The sequence below is a fragment of the Anomaloglossus baeobatrachus genome, chromosome 11 (genome assembly GCF_048569485.1).
Source record: "Anomaloglossus baeobatrachus isolate aAnoBae1 chromosome 11, aAnoBae1.hap1, whole genome shotgun sequence".
Classification (NCBI taxonomy): domain Eukaryota; kingdom Metazoa; phylum Chordata; class Amphibia; order Anura; family Aromobatidae; genus Anomaloglossus; species Anomaloglossus baeobatrachus.
Window position 1 is genome coordinate 88,376,681 of NC_134363.1, and position 6,062 is coordinate 88,382,742.

At 45.0% G+C, this 6,062-nt stretch overlaps 1 pseudogene; it reads right to left on the minus strand.

The window, feature by feature from the left end:
* Positions 1–1,683: 1,683 nt before the first annotated feature.
* LOC142257304 (U2 spliceosomal RNA) lies at positions 1,684–1,890 on the minus strand (annotated as a pseudogene).
* Between the last annotated feature and the right edge of the window lie 4,172 nt (positions 1,891–6,062).

The window sequence follows — 6,062 nt, forward strand, 5'->3', positions numbered from 1 at the left end:
TATATCACCCCTAAAGAAATAGAAAGAAGACCTTACTACCTGTGTACCCCAAAAAAAGCTATATTTCTTAGCCAGGATTATGGTGGAGATATGCACAAGTGAAATAAGAATATAAAGTAATACAATAAGATTATAAAACCAATATGTGTGCATTCATGCACCACCCGGTACGCTACCCTTGCCAAATTGCTCACTCTAGATCCCCACACGATCCATGAAGCCGTTCCCCCGGTCACACCGCCTGCTGCCGGTTCCCACTCATCCCTGGGGGAGTTAGGCGAGTGGTATCGAGAGCTACATGTCGGCACTGATGATACCCCCATACACCACAAGGAAGGGGTATACCGGGTGGTACAGGAGTATGAGCGGGTTTTTAGCAAGCACCCTCTAGATTTTGGGCAGATTAAAGGGGTTCAACACCACATCCCTACCGGTACACACTCCCCTATTAAAGAGAGATACAGGCCTATTCCCCCTGCGCACTACCAATGCGCCAAAGACATGTTGAGGAACATGAAGGAGGCAGGGGTTATTAGGGACAGCTGTAGTCCCTGGGCCGCTCCGTTGGTGCTGGTTAAGAAGAAGGATGGCACCATGCGGATGTGTGTGGATAACCGGAAGATTAACCAGATAACGCATAAGGATGCTTACCCTCTGCCCCGCATCAAAGAGTCCCTGGCCTCGCTGAGAACCGCTAACTACTTCTCCACCCTTGACCTCACCAGCGGGTACTGGCAGGTGGCCGTGGCACCGGAAGACCGAGAGAAGACTGCCTATGGGACCGTTTTGCTGTACTTGGATGATGTGATTGTGTACTCACAGACGTATGAAGCCCACCTGGAGCACCTAGCCGAGGTGTTCGCGTCCCTTGCCAAGTATGGGATGAAGTTGAAGCCCTCAAAGTGTCATCTGCTGAAACCCAGAGTGCAGTACCTAGGACATGTGGTTGGTGCGGAAGGTGTCGCCCCCAACCCCGAGAAGATCACCGCCATCCAAGACTGGCCGAGACCGACCACAGTGAGGGAAGTGAGGCAGTTTCTGGGCCTGGTGGGATATTACCGTCGCTTCATTAAGGGGTACACAAAGATGGCTGCCCCCATGCAAGACCACCTGTCGGAAGAGGGGCCAGAGGATGATGACCTCGAAGAGATCGAGTTGCCTGCATTTCACCGGCCATTCACTGAGAAGGTGCACGTCTACCAACAACGGGGCCTCCCATATGATGACAAGTTGAAAAAGTTATTAAGTGATTATTGGCTGCAATGGGGCTTTCTGGCTGGTGCCAGCCTCTCTTCTTAGCACACAGGAACCACAATCCCTACACCATGCTTCAATGGATTCTCTCATCCCAGCCCAGTAAAACTACATATTTTACACAGTCATAAGCAGCCAAAAGGGATCTATTCTATTCAATTGCAAATGATCTAGATAAGACTGAGAATAAGATACTGCACGGGACATAGCAGAGTTGGTCAAGTTGAGTGGAGATGAGTTTGCTATTTGGCACAGCTTTTTGCATCAATAAAGCAAGTAAAAGGTGTGAAAGATAAAAAAAAGGGTGAAAGTGTGAAAAGTGAATTGGCCAAATTGAGGTGCATATAAAGTTTTTGCTTTCTTTCAATTCACTAATGGGGCTCATTTGAATCAGGTGAATTGAGTTCTGCTTTTGGAAACTGGGTTAAGAAGGGGTGCACCGGTCCTGGAGGTACTGCAATACCAGGTCAATGCGTGCAGTGGACAGAGCAAGATTTTTTCCATCTCCTTGTTCTAAAAATCCATTTAATATATGGTCCCCAGAGAGGGGACGTATCAGATATTAAACTGATAAGAACAGATTTAATTTTTTTTTTTTTCTGTTTATCAGTAGGACTTCAAAATAACAAAGGTGATCGCCTCCCGTTGCCTGGGAACCGTCCAGGTACAAGAGGGCTATGTGTCACCAGAAGGCGCACACACTTCCTCAAGGCCGGCAGACGTGCAATCCCAGGCACCTTCCAGTACCGACCAAGGTAGCGTCCTCCGAAACTACACTTGATCTTAGCCAAAAGGCCGAGAAGCTATAACCCGAATTGGTTACGGCCTTGAGTGGCACCCTGGCCTATACCGGACACATCTTAGGGAGAGGGAGACAAACCCACGCCTACAGAAGACATTTTGTCACCAAGCCAACCCTTGAAAAGGCTGTTTTGCAGAGCAAAAACAAGAAGAATGGTGCTTTTTGCAGCCGCCGCCCACTGCAATGAATCTGAATAACTCCTCCTTTTGGACACAAGCACCTCCCCTCCCCCTTGCAGTCTTTCCAATTCATGATACAAAAAGACGGACGGACAGGACAGGACAGGACAGGCTGCCTGACTTTCCGTCACTGCCACCCTTTGCCATCCTTGCCCGTAGAAAGCCCTTTCATCATCCCCAAACCCTAATCTTTTCCCTTCCCTTCCCAGATGCGTCTCACTCCCTTTCATTAGGAAGTGAGCGCAGCCTTTTCTCCGTTCTGCACATGCGCGACGTTAAACACAAATGCGCAGGCGTGCGTTCCATTACCCTCACTGCATTCCACTCCCATACAGGAAGTGGGCGCAGCTATTACTACGGTCGCACATAAAAGAACCCACGGCCACCACTGCACATAGCTGACTCCACCACAGGACACCCACTTCTACACCAACGCAGGTAAGACAGGATCGGCACCTCTATGCTCCCGTTACAATCAGGCTCAGTCACCATGTGATAACGCTCTCAACTCTTTAGTTGCAGGCTCCCCTTGCTTCACCTCCACTGGCTGTGCTGCCATTTCCTCTCCCACCTGGAAGGTATACTTTATTCCACTATTTTCCTGTTTCTCTCTTCCCCCTTTTCCCATAACCTACTTTTATCTGCATTTGTGGGGTATCTATATGCTATTTACATCATAGTTTTATTCATTAATATGGAAGGGAAGAGTGCCCATGAGAGTGTTGAACTGCGGAGAGCAAGAGATTAAGCTGCTCCGATTTGCCACCATTGATAAGCTGTTCTCAGTAGATACACATGCTATCCAAACAGCAGCATCCACCATTGCTTCAGCCCACCCATTCAGTGACAGCTCACCAAGTCAGCCAGAGGAGTGGTGTAAGGAATTACACGTAGGCACTGACTCCACACCTTCACATCACAAGAAGGGGGTCTACAGGCTAGTGCAAGAATACGAGCAAGTCTTCAGCAAACATCCGCTAGACTTTTGAAGAATAAAAGGGGTCAAACACTACATCCCCACAAGTGCACACCCACCCATCAAAGAGAGATATAAGCCAAAACTACCTGCACATTACCAGTGTACCAAGGACATGTTGAGCAACATGAAGGAGGCTGGGGTTATCCGTGACAGTTGTAGCCTCTGGGCAGCTCCGTTGGTCCTGTTAAAGAAGAAGGACAGCACCACTCCCCTGTATTGAGGAATAGCTAGCTGCATTGAGAACTGCAAATTATTTTTCTACCCTTGATCTCACTAGTCGCTATTGGCAAGTGATCGTTGCTGAGGCAGACCGGGAGAAGACCGCCTTTGCCACCCCGATGGGTCTCTGCGAGTTCAAAAGCATGCCCTTCGAGCTGTGCAATTTGCCAGGAACCTTCCAGAGGCTGATGGAATGCTGCTTGGGACACCGAAACTTTGAAACGGTACTGCTATACCTTTATGATGTTATTGTTTATTCTAAAGCAAACAAGATTTTAGGGTGTATAAAAAGGGAGATTAGATCCGGTGATCCCAACGTATTGTTACCCCTCTATAAATCACTTGTAAGGCCACATCTGGAATATGGGGTAAAGTCCTGAGCAGGTTGATAACCATTGGTTTGAGCATGGTAGGGTGTAGTGCGCATCTTCCTGCATCGGTAAAAGCTGCAGAAGTCCTTGAAGATTTCCGCTTCAAAGGCTGTGCCTTGATCTGTGAGGACTCTCTCTGAGTAGCCATGAGGTCTGCATAAGTGTGCTTGGAAGACCTTCGCTGCAGTATGGGCCATTAGATCTTTGACTTGTACCACAACCATAAATCTCGAGTAGTTGTCTACCATCGTAAGTGCATACGTGAGCTCGCCTCGATATTCTGCAACAAAACTCCCTTTTTCGATTTCAGTTTCAGCAAACACTACTCTTCCTGTAGAAAATATTTATCATTACCTAAGACAGTCATTCTAATGCATGACAATATTAAGGCAATTTAGTTAAAACTTGTTTTAACTCACCTTTAAGGGGATTGATGTATTTCATGGTCAGTCCAGGTTTGTCAGTGATGGCACTGACATAATGTATGGCGTCTTTTTCGGGCGTTATCCTTTGCCTTTTCATTGTGAAAATCCAGTTGCCTATATCAAAGCAAATTCTACTACTTGTAAAGTATGCAGAAAATGAAATGTAGAACATATAACATCAACTGCTTAGGAACGCATCATAGGTTAGTACTTAAAAGGATATTGTCATGTTCTAGTCATAATGCAAGCTGGACATTTTTCATGTTACCCTGTAATCGCCGGCCTGTTCTAATGCTCACAAGCCAAGATATAGGCTCAGCTGCTAAGGCTTCCCTCTGCCTTCTGAATGAAACTTGAATATGTCTGGGTCACTGTGTATATAGCAGGTGCTCAGAAAAAATAAGAGTCAATTCAATAGAAATAGCTCTGGCACACTATAGTGATCAATAACGTAAGAAAAGAACTCTTGGAATGCTGAAAATTCTTTATTTGTGCAAAAGGATAATTCATCCAACGTTTCGACCTTGTTTTTAGGTCTTTATCAAGGATAAAGTTATCTAAGATCATAAAGGGTTACAAAACCATATAAACACGTAATTAGTACATAGTACAACATAACAGTACAATATATTGCTACTTGAGAGTACAATGGGTCAAATGACCATGATGCACATACAAAAAATGTTTCCAAAGCCATAGTGAAAACATTTGTACTGAGGAAAGAAAATTTCCACATGACCTATCTGGAGAAACATTCTGGATCAAACAACCAAAAATAGTCAAGCAGGTAAATACACACCTATATGGATAACAGGATGATATGTGTTCAATTGTATAGCGTCATTGCCATTAAGGTACAAATGGAAAACTTGCAATCCTATATAGTGAAGGAAATGAACACATATCATATCAAAGAACACAGGAACATGGGTGTGAGAAAAACCTCAATGTTTATACTTTGTTCTTTATAATGGTGTGAACATGTATATGTCTCAGTACCTTATGCACTTGAGAATTCTAGTGAGTAGATCATGAAAGCCTATTTCAGAACTGGAATCGGTAAATAATTGTAGGTGGAATCTAAATGAAAAGATGGTACAAGTGTTATCATGACACGTGGGCTATAACACAATGGACCGTGTGACAAAGAAGAAAGGAGAGAAAGAAGAGGAAGAAAATGCAACTACCTGTAACATTACGTGATAGTCACTGGTAAGTATCACTTGACAATTCAAGTGAAAAAGGATTCCTTTATTAAAGGGTTCTCAGTCGCCTCAGGATCATGAAATACTAGGGTAAATGATATGAGAATGGGTAAGAAGCACCACTAAAGGAAATATGAGATGCAGGACATATATCTATAAACCCCTGAACTACATGATAGAAATAAAAAGAAGAAAAAAGAAAAAAAAGAAGAAAGAAGAAGAACACATAGAATGCGGAAAGAGAATGGGTACAACTACCTGAGTTACTGCAGGGAGGCCCCTGGTTGGTATTGTGAGGGTTAGTGGAATTCCTTCACTGAAGGGTTCTCAGTTGCCTCAGGTTCGTGAAAAATGCTATAGACAAATAATGCCCGGAGAAAAGGGGTTCATATACAGCGAATAATGGTAATACAAGGTACATGTGTCACATGTAATAGTATATATATATATATTGTACTGTCAGGGCCAGGCGGTCGGGCAGACCCAGGAGGTGGATCCACTGGGCCGAACTCTAAGATGGTGGTAAGGAGTCCGGTAGCTGAAGCACTATGGGCAGCAGAACAGTCCGTGCAAGTGGGTGTAACGGAGAAGTCCCTGGGACCACGGAGTCACAGATGGTAGTCCGGGT